Source organism: Hypomesus nipponensis, chromosome 9, assembly GCF_054491055.1.
Source record: "Hypomesus nipponensis isolate SF chromosome 9, ASM5449105v1, whole genome shotgun sequence".
Classification (NCBI taxonomy): Eukaryota; Metazoa; Chordata; class Actinopteri; order Osmeriformes; family Osmeridae; genus Hypomesus; species Hypomesus nipponensis.
Genome location: NC_140369.1, coordinates 24,511,287 through 24,530,318, shown reverse-complemented (window position 1 = coordinate 24,530,318; position 19,032 = coordinate 24,511,287). Strand labels below are relative to the sequence as shown.

The following is a 19,032-nucleotide window of genomic DNA, read 5'->3' as shown; positions in this document are numbered from 1 at the left end:
AAAGGGAAACCCTGTGGGGTGAGTGAGTGTGTGAGTGAGTGAGTGAGTGGGTGAGTGAGTGAGTGAGTGGGTGAGTGGGTGAGTGAGTGAGTGAGTGACAGACAGATTGTATGGCCGGGCGTGATCCTGGCTTTCCATCTCTGGTTGACAATAATCATGATAGAGTAGGTAAGAGGGAGTGCAAGTGCACCTTCGTTTTGTAACACGTTTGCTGCCTGCCTTGAAGTAGTCGATTTCATTCATTTGCAATGTCATGTCATTTGAACGTACTTACTTACTTACTTACCTACTCACCTACCAACCGGTGAGCGCGTTCTTGCTCTGATTGAACCCATAGAGTCAAAGAACTAAGTGTAATTCCATTGCTATTGGCCTCGTTTGGTGGTTCATGTGAATACACTGTTGAGTTCCCCATCTTCCTTTAAACCGTAGGGGACCGTAGGGGAATCAATTTTCAGTTGTTTGGCCACTATTTACCCCCCCCGGCGAGGCGAAGCCCTTTTCGTTTGGCCCGCCGTTTTCCCTCCCTTTTACTTGAAAAAAAAAAAAAAAAAAAAAAAAGTAAAACAAGTTTTTTCACTGACTGACTGACTTACTTACAGGCCGATCTGGTCGTCATAACATGTAATAACACGTATGTCATCTAGGAACCACACCAAAAGCGAGTGCCTGCCTGCCTGCCTGCCTGCCTGCCTGCCTGCCTGCCTGCCTGCCTGCCTGCCTGCCTGCCTGCCTGCCTGCCTGCCTGCCTGCCTGCCTGCCTGCCTGCCTGCCTGCCTGCCTGCCTGCCTGCCTGCCTGCCTGCCTGCCTGCCTGCCTGCCTGCCTGCCTGCCTGCCTGCCTGCCTGCCTGCCTGCCTGCCTGCCTGCCTGCCTGCCTGGAGCTTGGTCAACCCGAGTTCACAGCTGCCAAAATGCATCCGTTGTTGTGGGTGAAACAACGAGGACCACTTTTGTCAAGGTGTAACCCTAGCCCTACCACTTTTGTCAAGGTGTAACCCTAGCCCTAACCCTAGTAGGTGGGATGATTCGGCAAAATTCGGAACGCTTCACGGATTTGCGTGTCATCCTTTCGCAGGGGCCATGCTAATCTTCTCTGTATCGATCCAATTTTATTAGATGTGCTGCCGTAGCGAGCACAAGACAGGCAGCTGCACCGACCCCTATATATACGGCACGTCACTGGTCGAGTCGTCTCGGGGCGGGGTTGAAGCGCGAGGGAGGGCCGGTCCCCCCCTTCCCCCTGGCCATCCCCTCTGCCCCTCCCTCCCTCCCTCTCTCTGCCCCTATCCCTACTGCAAACCCCTACCCCCGTAGTCCAGTCTAGTCCAGTCTAGTCTCGTCGTTACCGTGGCGCAGCGCAAGGGCACTGAGGGGCCGTGCGCGGGTAGCGTGGATCAATGGGGGTCATCGCTTCTCGGCCTTTTGGCTCAGATCAAGTGTAGTTTCTGTTCTTGTCAGTTTAATATCTGATAGGTCTCCCACGGGGGGGACCAGTTCTTATTAAGCCGATTTTTGCCAACGGGGAGTCGGAACGAGGGCTCGCTCCGTCCGCTCCACGCATCGCCCCGGTATTGCAGCTTCTCTGGGGAACGGTGCACTCTTTCTAAGCGTGTCAAAGGGAAACCCTGTGGGGTGAGTGAGTGTGTGAGTGAGTGAGTGAGTGGGTGAGTGAGTGAGTGAGTGGGTGAGTGGGTGAGTGAGTGAGTGAGTGACAGACAGATTGTATGGCCGGGCGTGATCCTGGCTTTCCATCTCTGGTTGACAATAATCATGATAGAGTAGGTAAGAGGGAGTGCAAGTGCACCTTCGTTTTGTAACACGTTTGCTGCCTGCCTTGAAGTAGTCGATTTCATTCATTTGCAATGTCATGTCATTTGAACGTACTTACTTACTTACTTACCTACTCACCTACCAACCGGTGAGCGCGTTCTTGCTCTGATTGAACCCATAGAGTCAAAGAACTAAGTGTAATTCCATTGCTATTGGCCTCGTTTGGTGGTTCATGTGAATACACTGTTGAGTTCCCCATCTTCCTTTAAACCGTAGGGGACCGTAGGGGAATCAATTTTCAGTTGTTTGGCCACTATTTACCCCCCCCGGCGAGGCGAAGCCCTTTTCGTTTGGCCCGCCGTTTTCCCTCCCTTTTACTTGAAAAAAAAAAAAAAAAAAAAAAAAGTAAAACAAGTTTTTTCACTGACTGACTGACTTACTTACAGGCCGATCTGGTCGTCATAACATGTAATAACACGTATGTCATCTAGGAACCACACCAAAAGCGAGTGCCTGCCTGCCTGCCTGCCTGCCTGCCTGCCTGCCTGCCTGCCTGCCTGCCTGCCTGCCTGCCTGCCTGCCTGCCTGCCTGCCTGCCTGCCTGCCTGCCTGCCTGCCTGCCTGCCTGCCTGCCTGCCTGCCTGCCTGCCTGCCTGCCTGCCTGCCTGCCTGCCTGCCTGCCTGCCTGCCTGCCTGCCTGCCTGGAGCTTGGTCAACCCGAGTTCACAGCTGCCAAAATGCATCCGTTGTTGTGGGTGAAACAACGAGGACCACTTTTGTCAAGGTGTAACCCTAGCCCTACCACTTTTGTCAAGGTGTAACCCTAGCCCTAACCCTAGTAGGTGGGATGATTCGGCAAAATTCGGAACGCTTCACGGATTTGCGTGTCATCCTTTCGCAGGGGCCATGCTAATCTTCTCTGTATCGATCCAATTTTATTAGATGTGCTGCCGTAGCGAGCACAAGACAGGCAGCTGCACCGACCCCTATATATACGGCACGTCACTGGTCGAGTCGTCTCGGGGCGGGGTTGAAGCGCGAGGGAGGGCCGGTCCCCCCCTTCCCCCTGGCCATCCCCTCTGCCCCTCCCTCCCTCCCTCTCTCTGCCCCTATCCCTACTGCAAACCCCTACCCCCGTAGTCCAGTCTAGTCCAGTCTAGTCTCGTCGTTACCGTGGCGCAGCGCAAGGGCACTGAGGGGCCGTGCGCGGGTAGCGTGGATCAATGGGGGTCATCGCTTCTCGGCCTTTTGGCTCAGATCAAGTGTAGTTTCTGTTCTTGTCAGTTTAATATCTGATAGGTCTCCCACGGGGGGGACCAGTTCTTATTAAGCCGATTTTTGCCAACGGGGAGTCGGAACGAGGGCTCGCTCCGTCCGCTCCACGCATCGCCCCGGTATTGCAGCTTCTCTGGGGAACGGTGCACTCTTTCTAAGCGTGTCAAAGGGAAACCCTGTGGGGTGAGTGAGTGTGTGAGTGAGTGAGTGAGTGAGTGAGTGGGTGAGTGGGTGAGTGAGTGAGTGAGTGACAGACAGATTGTATGGCCGGGCGTGATCCTGGCTTTCCATCTCTGGTTGACAATAATCATGATAGAGTAGGTAAGAGGGAGTGCAAGTGCACCTTCCTTTTGTAACACGTTTGCTGCCTGCCTTGAAGTAGTCGATTTCATTCATTTGCAATGTCATGTCATTTGAACGTACTTACTTACTTACTTACCTACTCACCTACCAACCGGTGAGCGCGTTCTTGCTCTGATTGAACCCATAGAGTCAAAGAACTAAGTGTAATTCCATTGCTATTGGCCTCGTTTGGTGGTTCATGTGAATACACTGTTGAGTTCCCCATCTTCCTTTAAACCGTAGGGGACCGTAGGGGAATCAATTTTCAGTTGTTTGGCCACTATTTACCCCCCCCGGCGAGGCGAAGCCCTTTTCGTTTGGCCCGCCGTTTTCCCTCCCTTTTACTTGAAAAAAAAAAAAAAAAAAAAAGTAAAACAATTTTTTTCACTGACTGACTGACTTACTTACAGGCCGATCTGGTCGTCATAACATGTAATAACACGTATGTCATCTAGGAACCACACCAAAAGCGAGTGCCTGCCTGCCTGCCTGCCTGCCTGCCTGCCTGCCTGCCTGCCTGCCTGCCTGCCTGCCTGCCTGCCTGCCTGCCTGCCTGCCTGCCTGCCTGCCTGCCTGCCTGCCTGCCTGCCTGCCTGCCTGCCTGCCTGCCTGCCTGCCTGCCTGCCTGCCTGCCTGCCTGCCTGCCTGCCTGCCTGCCTGCCTGCCTGCCTGCCTGCCTGCCTGCCTGCCTGGAGCTTGGTCAACCCGAGTTCACAGCTGCCAAAATGCATCCGTTGTTGTGGGTGAAACAACGAGGACCACTTTTGTCAAGGTGTAACCCTAGCCCTACCACTTTTGTCAAGGTGTAACCCTAGCCCTAACCCTAGTAGGTGGGATGATTCGGCAAAATTCGGAACGCTTCACGGATTTGCGTGTCATCCTTTCGCAGGGGCCATGCTAATCTTCTCTGTATCGATCCAATTTTATTAGATGTGCTGCCGTAGCGAGCACAAGACAGGCAGCTGCACCGACCCCTATATATACGGCACGTCACTGGTCGAGTCGTCTCGGGGCGGGGTTGAAGCGCGAGGGAGGGCCGGTCCCCCCCTTCCCCCTGGCCATCCCCTCTGCCCCTCCCTCCCTCCCTCTCTCTGCCCCTATCCCTACTGCAAACCCCTACCCCCGTAGTCCAGTCTAGTCCAGTCTAGTCTCGTCGTTACCGTGGCGCAGCGCAAGGGCACTGAGGGGCCGTGCGCGGGTAGCGTGGATCAATGGGGGTCATCGCTTCTCGGCCTTTTGGCTCAGATCAAGTGTAGTTTCTGTTCTTGTCAGTTTAATATCTGATAGGTCTCCCACGGGGGGGACCAGTTCTTATTAAGCCGATTTTTGCCAACGGGGAGTCGGAACGAGGGCTCGCTCCGTCCGCTCCACGCATCGCCCCGGTATTGCAGCTTCTCTGGGGAACGGTGCACTCTTTCTAAGCGTGTCAAAGGGAAACCCTGTGGGGTGAGTGAGTGTGTGAGTGAGTGAGTGAGTGGGTGAGTGAGTGAGTGGGTGAGTGGGTGAGTGAGTGAGTGAGTGGGTGAGTGGGTGAGTGAGTGAGTGAGTGACAGACAGATTGTATGGCCGGGCGTGATCCTGGCTTTCCATCTCTGGTTGACAATAATCATGATAGAGTAGGTAAGAGGGAGTGCAAGTGCACCTTCCTTTTGTAACACGTTTGCTGCCTGCCTTGAAGTAGTCGATTTCATTCATTTGCAATGTCATGTCATTTGAACGTACTTACTTACTTACTTACCTACTCACCTACCAACCGGTGAGCGCGTTCTTGCTCTGATTGAACCCATAGAGTCAAAGAACTAAGTGTAATTCCATTGCTATTGGCCTCGTTTGGTGGTTCATGTGAATACACTGTTGAGTTCCCCATCTTCCTTTAAACCGTAGGGGACCGTAGGGGAATCAATTTTCAGTTGTTTGGCCACTATTTACCCCCCCCGGCGAGGCGAAGCCCTTTTCGTTTGGCCCGCCGTTTTCCCTCCCTTTTACTTGAAAAAAAAAAAAAAAGTAAAACAAGTTTTTTCACTGACTGACTGACTTACTTACAGGCCGATCTGGTCGTCATAACATGTAATAACACGTATGTCATCTAGGAACCACACCAAAAGCGAGTGCCTGCCTGCCTGCCTGCCTGCCTGCCTGCCTGCCTGCCTGCCTGCCTGCCTGCCTGCCTGCCTGCCTGCCTGCCTGCCTGCCTGCCTGCCAGGAGCTTGGTCAACCCGAGTTCACAGCTGCCAAAATGCATCCGTTGTTGTGGGTGAAACAACGAGGACCACTTTTGTCAAGGTGTAACCCTAGCCCTACCACTTTTGTCAAGGTGTAACCCTAGCCCTAACCCTAGTAGGTGGGATGATTCGGCAAAATTCGGAACGCTTCACGGATTTGCGTGTCATCCTTTCGCAGGGGCCATGCTAATCTTCTCTGTATCGATCCAATTTTATTAGATGTGCTGCCGTAGCGAGCACAAGACAGGCAGCTGCACCGACCCCTATATATACGGCACGTCACTGGTCGAGTCGTCTCGGGGCGGGGTTGAAGCGCGAGGGAGGGCCGGTCCCCCCCTTCCCCCTGGCCATCCCCTCTGCCCCTCCCTCCCTCCCTCTCTCTGCCCCTATCCCTACTGCAAACCCCTACCCCCGTAGTCCAGTCTAGTCCAGTCTAGTCTCGTCGTTACCGTGGCGCAGCGCAAGGGCACTGAGGGGCCGTGCGCGGGTAGCGTGGATCAATGGGGGTCATCGCTTCTCGGCCTTTTGGCTCAGATCAAGTGTAGTTTCTGTTCTTGTCAGTTTAATATCTGATAGGTCTCCCACGGGGGGGACCAGTTCTTATTAAGCCGATTTTTGCCAACGGGGAGTCGGAACGAGGGCTCGCTCCGTCCGCTCCACGCATCGCCCCGGTATTGCAGCTTCTCTGGGGAACGGTGCACTCTTTCTAAGCGTGTCAAAGGGAAACCCTGTGGGGTGAGTGAGTGTGTGAGTGAGTGAGTGAGTGAGTGGGTGAGTGGGTGAGTGAGTGAGTGAGTGACAGACAGATTGTATGGCCGGGCGTGATCCTGGCTTTCCATCTCTGGTTGACAATAATCATGATAGAGTAGGTAAGAGGGAGTGCAAGTGCACCTTCCTTTTGTAACACGTTTGCTGCCTGCCTTGAAGTAGTCGATTTCATTCATTTGCAATGTCATGTCATTTGAACGTACTTACTTACTTACTTACCTACTCACCTACCAACCGGTGAGCGCGTTCTTGCTCTGATTGAACCCATAGAGTCAAAGAACTAAGTGTAATTCCATTGCTATTGGCCTCGTTTGGTGGTTCATGTGAATACACTGTTGAGTTCCCCATCTTCCTTTAAACCGTAGGGGACCGTAGGGGAATCAATTTTCAGTTGTTTGGCCACTATTTACCCCCCCCGGCGAGGCGAAGCCCTTTTCGTTTGGCCCGCCGTTTTCCCTCCCTTTTACTTGAAAAAAAAAAAAAAAAAAAGTAAAACAATTTTTTTCACTGACTGACTGACTTACTTACAGGCCGATCTGGTCGTCATAACATGTAATAACACGTATGTCATCTAGGAACCACACCAAAAGCGAGTGCCTGCCTGCCTGCCTGCCTGCCTGCCTGCCTGCCTGCCTGCCTGCCTGCCTGCCTGCCTGCCTGCCTGCCTGCCTGCCTGCCTGCCTGCCTGCCTGCCTGCCTGCCTGCCTGCCTGCCTGCCTGCCTGCCTGCCTGCCTGCCTGCCTGCCTGCCTGCCTGCCTGCCTGCCTGCCTGCCTGCCTGCCTGCCTGCCTGGAGCTTGGTCAACCCGAGTTCACAGCTGCCAAAATGCATCCGTTGTTGTGGGTGAAACAACGAGGACCACTTTTGTCAAGGTGTAACCCTAGCCCTACCACTTTTGTCAAGGTGTAACCCTAGCCCTAACCCTAGTAGGTGGGATGATTCGGCAAAATTCGGAACGCTTCACGGATTTGCGTGTCATCCTTTCGCAGGGGCCATGCTAATCTTCTCTGTATCGATCCAATTTTATTAGATGTGCTGCCGTAGCGAGCACAAGACAGGCAGCTGCACCGACCCCTATATATACGGCACGTCACTGGTCGAGTCGTCTCGGGGCGGGGTTGAAGCGCGAGGGAGGGCCGGTCCCCCCCTTCCCCCTGGCCATCCCCTCTGCCCCTCCCTCCCTCCCTCTCTCTGCCCCTATCCCTACTGCAAACCCCTACCCCCGTAGTCCAGTCTAGTCCAGTCTAGTCTCGTCGTTACCGTGGCGCAGCGCAAGGGCACTGAGGGGCCGTGCGCGGGTAGCGTGGATCAATGGGGGTCATCGCTTCTCGGCCTTTTGGCTCAGATCAAGTGTAGTTTCTGTTCTTGTCAGTTTAATATCTGATAGGTCTCCCACGGGGGGGACCAGTTCTTATTAAGCCGATTTTTGCCAACGGGGAGTCGGAACGAGGGCTCGCTCCGTCCGCTCCACGCATCGCCCCGGTATTGCAGCTTCTCTGGGGAACGGTGCACTCTTTCTAAGCGTGTCAAAGGGAAACCCTGTGGGGTGAGTGAGTGTGTGAGTGAGTGAGTGAGTGGGTGAGTGAGTGAGTGGGTGAGTGGGTGAGTGAGTGAGTGAGTGGGTGAGTGGGTGAGTGAGTGAGTGAGTGACAGACAGATTGTATGGCCGGGCGTGATCCTGGCTTTCCATCTCTGGTTGACAATAATCATGATAGAGTAGGTAAGAGGGAGTGCAAGTGCACCTTCCTTTTGTAACACGTTTGCTGCCTGCCTTGAAGTAGTCGATTTCATTCATTTGCAATGTCATGTCATTTGAACGTACTTACTTACTTACTTACCTACTCACCTACCAACCGGTGAGCGCGTTCTTGCTCTGATTGAACCCATAGAGTCAAAGAACTAAGTGTAATTCCATTGCTATTGGCCTCGTTTGGTGGTTCATGTGAATACACTGTTGAGTTCCCCATCTTCCTTTAAACCGTAGGGGACCGTAGGGGAATCAATTTTCAGTTGTTTGGCCACTATTTACCCCCCCCGGCGAGGCGAAGCCCTTTTCGTTTGGCCCGCCGTTTTCCCTCCCTTTTACTTGAAAAAAAAAAAAAAAAGTAAAACAAGTTTTTTCACTGACTGACTGACTTACTTACAGGCCGATCTGGTCGTCATAACATGTAATAACACGTATGTCATCTAGGAACCACACCAAAAGCGAGTGCCTGCCTGCCTGCCTGCCTGCCTGCCTGCCTGCCTGCCTGCCTGCCTGCCTGCCTGCCTGCCTGCCTGCCTGCCTGCCTGCCTGCCAGGAGCTTGGTCAACCCGAGTTCACAGCTGCCAAAATGCATCCGTTGTTGTGGGTGAAACAACGAGGACCACTTTTGTCAAGGTGTAACCCTAGCCCTACCACTTTTGTCAAGGTGTAACCCTAGCCCTAACCCTAGTAGGTGGGATGATTCGGCAAAATTCGGAACGCTTCACGGATTTGCGTGTCATCCTTTCGCAGGGGCCATGCTAATCTTCTCTGTATCGATCCAATTTTATTAGATGTGCTGCCGTAGCGAGCACAAGACAGGCAGCTGCACCGACCCCTATATATACGGCACGTCACTGGTCGAGTCGTCTCGGGGCGGGGTTGAAGCGCGAGGGAGGGCCGGTCCCCCCTTCCCCCTGGCCATCCCCTCTGCCCCTCCCTCCCTCCCTCTCTCTGCCCCTATCCCTACTGCAAACCCCTACCCCCGTAGTCCAGTCTAGTCCAGTCTAGTCTCGTCGTTACCGTGGCGCAGCGCAAGGGCACTGAGGGGCCGTGCGCGGGTAGCGTGGATCAATGGGGGTCATCGCTTCTCGGCCTTTTGGCTCAGATCAAGTGTAGTTTCTGTTCTTGTCAGTTTAATATCTGATAGGTCTCCCACGGGGGGGACCAGTTCTTATTAAGCCGATTTTTGCCAACGGGGAGTCGGAACGAGGGCTCGCTCCGTCCGCTCCACGCATCGCCCCGGTATTGCAGCTTCTCTGGGGAACGGTGCACTCTTTCTAAGCGTGTCAAAGGGAAACCCTGTGGGGTGAGTGAGTGTGTGAGTGAGTGAGTGAGTGAGTGAGTGGGTGAGTGGGTGAGTGAGTGAGTGAGTGACAGACAGATTGTATGGCCGGGCGTGATCCTGGCTTTCCATCTCTGGTTGACAATAATCATGATAGAGTAGGTAAGAGGGAGTGCAAGTGCACCTTCCTTTTGTAACACGTTTGCTGCCTGCCTTGAAGTAGTCGATTTCATTCATTTGCAATGTCATGTCATTTGAACGTACTTACTTACTTACTTACCTACTCACCTACCAACCGGTGAGCGCGTTCTTGCTCTGATTGAACCCATAGAGTCAAAGAACTAAGTGTAATTCCATTGCTATTGGCCTCGTTTGGTGGTTCATGTGAATACACTGTTGAGTTCCCCATCTTCCTTTAAACCGTAGGGGACCGTAGGGGAATCAATTTTCAGTTGTTTGGCCACTATTTACCCCCCCCGGCGAGGCGAAGCCCTTTTCGTTTGGCCCGCCGTTTTCCCTCCCTTTTACTTGAAAAAAAAAAAAAAAAAAAAGTAAAACAATTTTTTTCACTGACTGACTGACTTACTTACAGGCCGATCTGGTCGTCATAACATGTAATAACACGTATGTCATCTAGGAACCACACCAAAAGCGAGTGCCTGCCTGCCTGCCTGCCTGCCTGCCTGCCTGCCTGCCTGCCTGCCTGCCTGCCTGCCTGCCTGCCTGCCTGCCTGCCTGCCTGCCTGCCTGCCTGCCTGCCTGCCTGCCTGCCTGCCTGCCTGCCTGCCTGCCTGCCTGCCTGCCTGCCTGCCTGCCTGCCTGCCTGGAGCTTGGTCAACCCGAGTTCACAGCTGCCAAAATGCATCCGTTGTTGTGGGTGAAACAACGAGGACCACTTTTGTCAAGGTGTAACCCTAGCCCTACCACTTTTGTCAAGGTGTAACCCTAGCCCTAACCCTAGTAGGTGGGATGATTCGGCAAAATTCGGAACGCTTCACGGATTTGCGTGTCATCCTTTCGCAGGGGCCATGCTAATCTTCTCTGTATCGATCCAATTTTATTAGATGTGCTGCCGTAGCGAGCACAAGACAGGCAGCTGCACCGACCCCTATATATACGGCACGTCACTGGTCGAGTCGTCTCGGGGCGGGGTTGAAGCGCGAGGGAGGGCCGGTCCCCCCCTTCCCCCTGGCCATCCCCTCTGCCCCTCCCTCCCTCCCTCTCTCTGCCCCTATCCCTACTGCAAACCCCTACCCCCGTAGTCCAGTCTAGTCCAGTCTAGTCTCGTCGTTACCGTGGCGCAGCGCAAGGGCACTGAGGGGCCGTGCGCGGGTAGCGTGGATCAATGGGGGTCATCGCTTCTCGGCCTTTTGGCTCAGATCAAGTGTAGTTTCTGTTCTTGTCAGTTTAATATCTGATAGGTCTCCCACGGGGGGGACCAGTTCTTATTAAGCCGATTTTTGCCAACGGGGAGTCGGAACGAGGGCTCGCTCCGTCCGCTCCACGCATCGCCCCGGTATTGCAGCTTCTCTGGGGAACGGTGCACTCTTTCTAAGCGTGTCAAAGGGAAACCCTGTGGGGTGAGTGAGTGTGTGAGTGAGTGAGTGAGTGGGTGAGTGAGTGAGTGGGTGAGTGGGTGAGTGAGTGAGTGAGTGGGTGAGTGGGTGAGTGAGTGAGTGAGTGACAGACAGATTGTATGGCCGGGCGTGATCCTGGCTTTCCATCTCTGGTTGACAATAATCATGATAGAGTAGGTAAGAGGGAGTGCAAGTGCACCTTCCTTTTGTAACACGTTTGCTGCCTGCCTTGAAGTAGTCGATTTCATTCATTTGCAATGTCATGTCATTTGAACGTACTTACTTACTTACTTACCTACTCACCTACCAACCGGTGAGCGCGTTCTTGCTCTGATTGAACCCATAGAGTCAAAGAACTAAGTGTAATTCCATTGCTATTGGCCTCGTTTGGTGGTTCATGTGAATACACTGTTGAGTTCCCCATCTTCCTTTAAACCGTAGGGGACCGTAGGGGAATCAATTTTCAGTTGTTTGGCCACTATTTACCCCCCCCGGCGAGGCGAAGCCCTTTTCGTTTGGCCCGCCGTTTTCCCTCCCTTTTACTTGAAAAAAAAAAAAAAAAAAAAAAAAAGTAAAACAAGTTTTTTCACTGACTGACTGACTTACTTACAGGCCGATCTGGTCGTCATAACATGTAATAACACGTATGTCATCTAGGAACCACACCAAAAGCGAGTGCCTGCCTGCCTGCCTGCCTGCCTGCCTGCCTGCCTGCCTGCCTGCCTGCCTGCCTGCCTGCCTGCCTGCCTGCCTGCCTGCCTGCCTGCCTGCCTGCCTGCCTGCCTGCCTGCCTGCCTGCCAGGAGCTTGGTCAACCCGAGTTCACAGCTGCCAAAATGCATCCGTTGTTGTGGGTGAAACAACGAGGACCACTTTTGTCAAGGTGTAACCCTAGCCCTACCACTTTTGTCAAGGTGTAACCCTAGCCCTAACCCTAGTAGGTGGGATGATTCGGCAAAATTCGGAACGCTTCACGGATTTGCGTGTCATCCTTTCGCAGGGGCCATGCTAATCTTCTCTGTATCGATCCAATTTTATTAGATGTGCTGCCGTAGCGAGCACAAGACAGGCAGCTGCACCGACCCCTATATATACGGCACGTCACTGGTCGAGTCGTCTCGGGGCGGGGTTGAAGCGCGAGGGAGGGCCGGTCCCCCCCTTCCCCCTGGCCATCCCCTCTGCCCCTCCCTCCCTCCCTCTCTCTGCCCCTATCCCTACTGCAAACCCCTACCCCCGTAGTCCAGTCTAGTCCAGTCTAGTCTCGTCGTTACCGTGGCGCAGCGCAAGGGCACTGAGGGGCCGTGCGCGGATAGCGTGGATCAATGGGGGTCATCGCTTCTCGGCCTTTTGGCTCAGATCAAGTGTAGTTTCTGTTCTTGTCAGTTTAATATCTGATAGGTCTCCCACGGGGGGGACCAGTTCTTATTAAGCCGATTTTTGCCAACGGGGAGTCGGAACGAGGGCTCGCTCCGTCCGCTCCACGCATCGCCCCGGTATTGCAGCTTCTCTGGGGAACGGTGCACTCTTTCTAAGCGTGTCAAAGGGAAACCCTGTGGGGTGAGTGAGTGTGTGAGTGAGTGAGTGAGTGAGTGAGTGGGTGAGTGGGTGAGTGAGTGAGTGAGTGACAGACAGATTGTATGGCCGGGCGTGATCCTGGCTTTCCATCTCTGGTTGACAATAATCATGATAGAGTAGGTAAGAGGGAGTGCAAGTGCACCTTCCTTTTGTAACACGTTTGCTGCCTGCCTTGAAGTAGTCGATTTCATTCATTTGCAATGTCATGTCATTTGAACGTACTTACTTACTTACTTACCTACTCACCTACCAACCGGTGAGCGCGTTCTTGCTCTGATTGAACCCATAGAGTCAAAGAACTAAGTGTAATTCCATTGCTATTGGCCTCGTTTGGTGGTTCATGTGAATACACTGTTGAGTTCCCCATCTTCCTTTAAACCGTAGGGGACCGTAGGGGAATCAATTTTCAGTTGTTTGGCCACTATTTACCCCCCCCCCGGCGAGGCGAAGCCCTTTTCGTTTGGCCCGCCGTTTTCCCTCCCTTTTACTTGAAAAAAAAAAAAAAAAAAAAAAGTAAAACAATTTTTTTCACTGACTGACTGACTTACTTACAGGCCGATCTGGTCGTCATAACATGTAATAACACGTATGTCATCTAGGAACCACACCAAAAGCGAGTGCCTGCCTGCCTGCCTGCCTGCCTGCCTGCCTGCCTGCCTGCCTGCCTGCCTGCCTGCCTGCCTGCCTGCCTGCCTGCCTGCCTGCCTGCCTGCCTGCCTGCCTGCCTGCCTGCCTGCCTGCCTGCCTGCCTGCCTGCCTGCCTGCCTGCCTGCCTGCCTGCCTGCCTGCCTGCCTGCCTGCCTGCCTGCCTGCCTGCCTGCCTGCCTGCCTGCCTGCCTGCCTGCCTGCCTGCCTGCCTGCCTGGAGCTTGGTCAACCCGAGTTCACAGCTGCCAAAATGCATCCGTTGTTGTGGGTGAAACAACGAGGACCACTTTTGTCAAGGTGTAACCCTAGCCCTACCACTTTTGTCAAGGTGTAACCCTAGCCCTAACCCTAGTAGGTGGGATGATTCGGCAAAATTCGGAACGCTTCACGGATTTGCGTGTCATCCTTTCGCAGGGGGTCCCCCCCTTCCCCCTGGCCATCCCCTCTGCCCCTCCCTCCCTCCCTCTCTCTGCCCCTATCCCTACTGCAAACCCCTACCCCCGTAGTCCAGTCTAGTCCAGTCTAGTCTCGTCGTTACCGTGGCGCAGCGCAAGGGCACTGAGGGGCCGTGCGCGGATAGCGTGGATCAATGGGGGTCATCGCTTCTCGGCCTTTTGGCTCAGATCAAGTGTAGTTTCTGTTCTTGTCAGTTTAATATCTGATAGGTCTCCCACGGGGGGGACCAGTTCTTATTAAGCCGATTTTTGCCAACGGGGAGTCGGAACGAGGGCTCGCTCCGTCCGCTCCACGCATCGCCCCGGTATTGCAGCTTCTCTGGGGAACGGTGCACTCTTTCTAAGCGTGTCAAAGGGAAACCCTGTGGGGTGAGTGAGTGTGTGAGTGAGTGAGTGAGTGAGTGAGTGAGTGGGTGAGTGGGTGAGTGAGTGAGTGAGTGACAGACAGATTGTATGGCCGGGCGTGATCCTGGCTTTCCATCTCTGGTTGACAATAATCATGATAGAGTAGGTAAGAGGGAGTGCAAGTGCACCTTCCTTTTGTAACACGTTTGCTGCCTGCCTTGAAGTAGTCGATTTCATTCATTTGCAATGTCATGTCATTTGAACGTACTTACTTACTTACTTACCTACTCACCTACCAACCGGTGAGCGCGTTCTTGCTCTGATTGAACCCATAGAGTCAAAGAACTAAGTGTAATTCCATTGCTATTGGCCTCGTTTGGTGGTTCATGTGAATACACTGTTGAGTTCCCCATCTTCCTTTAAACCGTAGGGGACCGTAGGGGAATCAATTTTCAGTTGTTTGGCCACTATTTACCCCCCCCCGGCGAGGCGAAGCCCTTTTCGTTTGGCCCGCCGTTTTCCCTCCCTTTTACTTGAAAAAAAAAAAAAAAAAAAAGTAAAACAATTTTTTTCACTGACTGACTGACTTACTTACAGGCCGATCTGGTCGTCATAACATGTAATAACACGTATGTCATCTAGGAACCACACCAAAAGCGAGTGCCTGCCTGCCTGCCTGCCTGCCTGCCTGCCTGCCTGCCTGCCTGCCTGCCTGCCTGCCTGCCTGCCTGCCTGCCTGCCTGCCTGCCTGCCTGCCTGCCTGCCTGCCTGCCTGCCTGCCTGCCTGCCTGCCTGCCTGCCTGCCTGCCTGCCTGCCTGCCTGCCTGGAGCTTGGTCAACCCGAGTTCACAGCTGCCAAAATGCATCCGTTGTTGTGGGTGAAACAACGAGGACCACTTTTGTCAAGGTGTAACCCTAGCCCTACCACTTTTGTCAAGGTGTAACCCTAGCCCTAACCCTAGTAGGTGGGATGATTCGGCAAAATTCGGAACGCTTCACGGATTTGCGTGTCATCCTTTCGCAGGGGCCATGCTAATCTTCTCTGTATCGATCCAATTTTATTAGATGTGCTGCCGTAGCGAGCACAAGACAGGCAGCTGCACCGACCCCTATATATACGGCACGTCACTGGTCGAGTCGTCTCGGGGCGGGGTTGAAGCGCGAGGGAGGGCCGGTCCCCCCCTTCCCCCTGGCCATCCCCTCTGCCCCTCCCTCCCTCCCTCTCTCTGCCCCTATCCCTACTGCAAACCCCTACCCCCGTAGTCCAGTCTAGTCCAGTCTAGTCTCGTCGTTACCGTGGCGCAGCGCAAGGGCACTGAGGGGCCGTGCGCGGGTAGCGTGGATCAATGGGGGTCATCGCTTCTCGGCCTTTTGGCTCAGATCAAGTGTAGTTTCTGTTCTTGTCAGTTTAATATCTGATAGGTCTCCCACGGGGGGGACCAGTTCTTATTAAGCCGATTTTTGCCAACGGGGAGTCGGAACGAGGGCTCGCTCCGTCCGCTCCACGCATCGCCCCGGTATTGCAGCTTCTCTGGGGAACGGTGCACTCTTTCTAAGCGTGTCAAAGGGAAACCCTGTGGGGTGAGTGAGTGTGTGAGTGAGTGAGTGAGTGAGTGAGTGAGTGGGTGAGTGGGTGAGTGAGTGAGTGAGTGACAGACAGATTGTATGGCCGGGCGTGATCCTGGCTTTCCATCTCTGGTTGACAATAATCATGATAGAGTAGGTAAGAGGGAGTGCAAGTGCACCTTCCTTTTGTAACACGTTTGCTGCCTGCCTTGAAGTAGTCGATTTCATTCATTTGCAATGTCATGTCATTTGAACGTACTTACTTACTTACTTACCTACTCACCTACCAACCGGTGAGCGCGTTCTTGCTCTGATTGAACCCATAGAGTCAAAGAACTAAGTGTAATTCCATTGCTATTGGCCTCGTTTGGTGGTTCATGTGAATACACTGTTGAGTTCCCCATCTTCCTTTAAACCGTAGGGGACCGTAGGGGAATCAATTTTCAGTTGTTTGGCCACTATTTACCCCCCCCCGGCGAGGCGAAGCCCTTTTCGTTTGGCCCGCCGTTTTCCCTCCCTTTTACTTGAAAAAAAAAAAAAAAAAAAGTAAAACAATTTTTTTCACTGACTGACTGACTTACTTACAGGCCGATCTGGTCGTCATAACATGTAATAACACGTATGTCATCTAGGAACCACACCAAAAGCGAGTGCCTGCCTGCCTGCCTGCCTGCCTGCCTGCCTGCCTGCCTGCCTGCCTGCCTGCCTGCCTGCCTGCCTGCCTGCCTGCCTGCCTGCCTGCCTGCCTGCCTGCCTGCCTGCCAGGAGCTTGGTCAACCCGAGTTCACAGCTGCCAAAATGCATCCGTTGTTGTGGGTGAAACAACGAGGACCACTTTTGTCAAGGTGTAACCCTAGCCCTACCACTTTTGTCAAGGTGTAACCCTAGCCCTAACCCTAGTAGGTGGGATGATTCGGCAAAATTCGGAACGCTTCACGGATTTGCGTGTCATCCTTTCGCAGGGGCCATGCTAATCTTCTCTGTATCGATCCAATTTTATTAGATGTGCTGCCGTAGCGAGCACAAGACAGGCAGCTGCACCGACCCCTATATATACGGCACGTCACTGGTCGAGTCGTCTCGGGGCGGGGTTGAAGCGCGAGGGAGGGCCGGTCCCCCCTTCCCCCTGGCCATCCCCTCTGCCCCTCCCTCCCTCCCTCTCTCTGCCCCTATCCCTACTGCAAACCCCTACCCCCGTAGTCCAGTCTAGTCCAGTCTAGTCTCGTCGTTACCGTGGCGCAGCGCAAGGGCACTGAGGGGCCGTGCGCGGGTAGCGTGGATCAATGGGGGTCATCGCTTCTCGGCCTTTTGGCTCAGATCAAGTGTAGTTTCTGTTCTTGTCAGTTTAATATCTGATAGGTCTCCCACGGGGGGGACCAGTTCTTATTAAGCCGATTTTTGCCAACGGGGAGTCGGAACGAGGGCTCGCTCCGTCCGCTCCACGCATCGCCCCGGTATTGCAGCTTCTCTGGGGAACGGTGCACTCTTTCGAAGCGTGTCAAAGGGAAACCCTGTGGGGTGAGTGAGTGTGTGAGTGAGTGAGTGAGTGAGTGAGTGAGTGGGTGAGTGGGTGAGTGAGTGAGTGAGTGACAGACAGATTGTATGGCCGGGCGTGATCCTGGCTTTCCATCTCTGGTTGACAATAATCATGATAGAGTAGGTAAGAGGGAGTGCAAGTGCACCTTCCTTTTGTAACACGTTTGCTGCCTGCCTTGAAGTAGTCGATTTCATTCATTTGCAATGTCATGTCATTTGAACGTACTTACTTACTTACTTACCTACTCACCTACCAACCGGTGAGCGCGTTCTTGCTCTGATTGAACCCATAGAGTCAAAGAACTAAGTGTAATTCCATTGCTATTGGCCTCGTTTGGTGGTTCATGTGAATACACTGTTGAGTTCCCCATCTTCCTTTAAACCGTAGGGGACCGTAGGGGAATCAATTTTCAGTTGTTTGGCCACTATTTACCCCCCCCGGCGAGGCGAAGCCCTTTTCGTTTGGCCCGCCGTTTTCCCTCCCTTTTACTTGAAAAAAAAAAAAAAAGTAAAACAAGTTTTTTCACTGACTGACTGACTTACTTACAGGCCGATCTGGTCGTCATAACATGTAATAACACGTATGTCATCTAGGAACCACACCAAAAGCGAGTGCCTGCCTGCCTGCCTGCCTGCCTGCCTGCCTGCCTGCCTGCCTGCCTGCCTGCCTGCCTGCCTGCCTGCCTGCCTGCCTGCCTGCCTGCCTGCCTGCCAGGAGCTTGGTCAACCCGAGTTCACAGCTGCCAAAATGCATCCGTTGTTGTGGGTGAAACAACGAGGACCACTTTTGTCAAGGTGTAACCCTAGCCCTACCACTTTTGTCAAGGTGTAACCCTAGCCCTAACCCTAGTAGGTGGGATGATTCGGCAAAATTCGGAACGCTTCACGGATTTGCGTGTCATCCTTTCGCAGGGGCCATGCTAATCTTCTCTGTATCGATCCAATTTTATTAGATGTGCTGCCGTAGCGAGCACAAGACAGGCAGCTGCACCGACCCCTATATATACGGCACGTCACTGGTCGAGTCGTCTCGGGGCGGGGTTGAAGCGCGAGGGAGGGCCGGTCCCCCCCTTCCCCCTGGCCATCCCCTCTGCCCCTCCCTCCCTCCCTCTCTCTGCCCCTATCCCTACTGCAAACCCCTACCCCCGTAGTCCAGTCTAGTCCAGTCTAGTCTCGTCGTTACCGTGGCGCAGCGCAAGGGCACTGAGGGGCCGTGCGCGGGTAGCGTGGATCAATGGGGGTCATCGCTTCTCGGCCTTTTGGCTCAGATCAAGTGTAGTTTCTGTTCTTGTCAGTTTAATATCTGATAGGTCTCCCACGGGGGGGACCAGTTCTTATTAAGCCGATTTTTGCCAACGGGGAGTCGGAACGAGGGCTCGCTCCGTCCGCTCCACGCATCGCCCCGGTATTGCAGCTTCTCTGGGGAACGGTGCACTCTTTCTAAGCGTGTCAAAGGGAAACCCTGTGGGGTGAGTGAGTGTGTGAGTGAGTGAGTGAGTGAGTGAGTGAGTGGGTGAGTGAGTGGGTGAGTGAGTGAGTGACAGACAGATTGTATGGCCGGGCGTGATCCTGGCTTTCCATCTCTGGTTGACAATAATCATGATAGAGTAGGTAAGAGGGAGTGCAAGTGCACCTTCCTTTTGTAACACGTTTGCTGCCTGCCTTGAAGTAGTCGATTTCATTCATTTGCAATGTCATGTCATTTGAACGTACTTACTTACTTACTTACCTACTCACCTACCAACCGGTGAGCGCGTTCTTGCTCTGATTGAACCCATAGAGTCAAAGAACTAAGTGTAATTCCATTGCTATTGGCCTCGTTTGGTGGTTCATGTGAATACACTGTTGAGTTCCCCATCTTCCTTTAAACCGTAGGGGACCGTAGGGGAATCAATTTTCAGTTGTTTGGCCACTATTTACCCCC

General features: G+C 53.5%; 23 non-coding genes across 23 annotated transcripts; 12 read left to right on the top strand and 11 right to left on the bottom strand.

Moving 5' to 3' along the window:
• Positions 1 to 1,032: 1,032 nt before the first annotated feature.
• Positions 1,033 to 1,139, bottom strand: LOC146273890 (U6 spliceosomal RNA). Its single transcript, XR_014766851.1, has one exon. It is a non-coding gene; the product is annotated as a U6 spliceosomal RNA (small nuclear RNA).
• A 269-nt stretch (positions 1,140 to 1,408) lies between these two features.
• Positions 1,409 to 1,605, top strand: LOC146273889 (U2 spliceosomal RNA). The gene has a single exon (XR_014767004.1). It is a non-coding gene; the product is annotated as a U2 spliceosomal RNA (small nuclear RNA).
• Positions 1,606 to 2,628: 1,023 nt separating this feature from the next.
• On the bottom strand, positions 2,629 to 2,735 carry LOC146273888 (U6 spliceosomal RNA). Its single transcript, XR_014766849.1, has one exon. It is a non-coding gene; the product is annotated as a U6 spliceosomal RNA (small nuclear RNA).
• Positions 2,736 to 3,004: 269 nt separating this feature from the next.
• LOC146273887 (U2 spliceosomal RNA) lies at positions 3,005 to 3,201 on the top strand. The gene has a single exon (XR_014767003.1). It is a non-coding gene; the product is annotated as a U2 spliceosomal RNA (small nuclear RNA).
• Positions 3,202 to 4,233: 1,032 nt separating this feature from the next.
• Positions 4,234 to 4,340, bottom strand: LOC146273886 (U6 spliceosomal RNA). The gene has a single exon (XR_014766848.1). It is a non-coding gene; the product is annotated as a U6 spliceosomal RNA (small nuclear RNA).
• Positions 4,341 to 4,609: 269 nt separating this feature from the next.
• Positions 4,610 to 4,806, top strand: LOC146273885 (U2 spliceosomal RNA). The gene has a single exon (XR_014767002.1). It is a non-coding gene; the product is annotated as a U2 spliceosomal RNA (small nuclear RNA).
• Positions 4,807 to 5,744: 938 nt separating this feature from the next.
• Positions 5,745 to 5,851, bottom strand: LOC146273884 (U6 spliceosomal RNA). The gene has a single exon (XR_014766847.1). It is a non-coding gene; the product is annotated as a U6 spliceosomal RNA (small nuclear RNA).
• Positions 5,852 to 6,120: 269 nt separating this feature from the next.
• Positions 6,121 to 6,317, top strand: LOC146273883 (U2 spliceosomal RNA). The gene has a single exon (XR_014767001.1). It is a non-coding gene; the product is annotated as a U2 spliceosomal RNA (small nuclear RNA).
• A 1,006-nt stretch (positions 6,318 to 7,323) lies between these two features.
• On the bottom strand, positions 7,324 to 7,430 carry LOC146273882 (U6 spliceosomal RNA). The gene has a single exon (XR_014766846.1). It is a non-coding gene; the product is annotated as a U6 spliceosomal RNA (small nuclear RNA).
• A 269-nt stretch (positions 7,431 to 7,699) lies between these two features.
• LOC146273881 (U2 spliceosomal RNA) lies at positions 7,700 to 7,896 on the top strand. The gene has a single exon (XR_014767000.1). It is a non-coding gene; the product is annotated as a U2 spliceosomal RNA (small nuclear RNA).
• Positions 7,897 to 8,831: 935 nt separating this feature from the next.
• LOC146273880 (U6 spliceosomal RNA) lies at positions 8,832 to 8,938 on the bottom strand. The gene has a single exon (XR_014766845.1). It is a non-coding gene; the product is annotated as a U6 spliceosomal RNA (small nuclear RNA).
• Positions 8,939 to 9,206: 268 nt separating this feature from the next.
• LOC146273879 (U2 spliceosomal RNA) lies at positions 9,207 to 9,403 on the top strand. Its single transcript, XR_014766999.1, has one exon. It is a non-coding gene; the product is annotated as a U2 spliceosomal RNA (small nuclear RNA).
• A 983-nt stretch (positions 9,404 to 10,386) lies between these two features.
• Positions 10,387 to 10,493, bottom strand: LOC146273878 (U6 spliceosomal RNA). The gene has a single exon (XR_014766844.1). It is a non-coding gene; the product is annotated as a U6 spliceosomal RNA (small nuclear RNA).
• Positions 10,494 to 10,762: 269 nt separating this feature from the next.
• On the top strand, positions 10,763 to 10,959 carry LOC146273877 (U2 spliceosomal RNA). The gene has a single exon (XR_014766998.1). It is a non-coding gene; the product is annotated as a U2 spliceosomal RNA (small nuclear RNA).
• Positions 10,960 to 11,939: 980 nt separating this feature from the next.
• On the bottom strand, positions 11,940 to 12,046 carry LOC146273876 (U6 spliceosomal RNA). The gene has a single exon (XR_014766843.1). It is a non-coding gene; the product is annotated as a U6 spliceosomal RNA (small nuclear RNA).
• Positions 12,047 to 12,315: 269 nt separating this feature from the next.
• LOC146273875 (U2 spliceosomal RNA) lies at positions 12,316 to 12,512 on the top strand. The gene has a single exon (XR_014766996.1). It is a non-coding gene; the product is annotated as a U2 spliceosomal RNA (small nuclear RNA).
• A 1,292-nt stretch (positions 12,513 to 13,804) lies between these two features.
• On the top strand, positions 13,805 to 14,001 carry LOC146273874 (U2 spliceosomal RNA). Its single transcript, XR_014766995.1, has one exon. It is a non-coding gene; the product is annotated as a U2 spliceosomal RNA (small nuclear RNA).
• A 984-nt stretch (positions 14,002 to 14,985) lies between these two features.
• On the bottom strand, positions 14,986 to 15,092 carry LOC146273873 (U6 spliceosomal RNA). Its single transcript, XR_014766842.1, has one exon. It is a non-coding gene; the product is annotated as a U6 spliceosomal RNA (small nuclear RNA).
• A 269-nt stretch (positions 15,093 to 15,361) lies between these two features.
• On the top strand, positions 15,362 to 15,558 carry LOC146273872 (U2 spliceosomal RNA). The gene has a single exon (XR_014766994.1). It is a non-coding gene; the product is annotated as a U2 spliceosomal RNA (small nuclear RNA).
• A 931-nt stretch (positions 15,559 to 16,489) lies between these two features.
• LOC146273871 (U6 spliceosomal RNA) lies at positions 16,490 to 16,596 on the bottom strand. The gene has a single exon (XR_014766841.1). It is a non-coding gene; the product is annotated as a U6 spliceosomal RNA (small nuclear RNA).
• A 268-nt stretch (positions 16,597 to 16,864) lies between these two features.
• Positions 16,865 to 17,061, top strand: LOC146273870 (U2 spliceosomal RNA). The gene has a single exon (XR_014766993.1). It is a non-coding gene; the product is annotated as a U2 spliceosomal RNA (small nuclear RNA).
• Positions 17,062 to 17,975: 914 nt separating this feature from the next.
• LOC146273869 (U6 spliceosomal RNA) lies at positions 17,976 to 18,082 on the bottom strand. Its single transcript, XR_014766840.1, has one exon. It is a non-coding gene; the product is annotated as a U6 spliceosomal RNA (small nuclear RNA).
• Positions 18,083 to 18,351: 269 nt separating this feature from the next.
• LOC146273868 (U2 spliceosomal RNA) lies at positions 18,352 to 18,548 on the top strand. Its single transcript, XR_014766992.1, has one exon. It is a non-coding gene; the product is annotated as a U2 spliceosomal RNA (small nuclear RNA).
• The last annotated feature ends 484 nt before the right edge of the window (positions 18,549 to 19,032 follow it).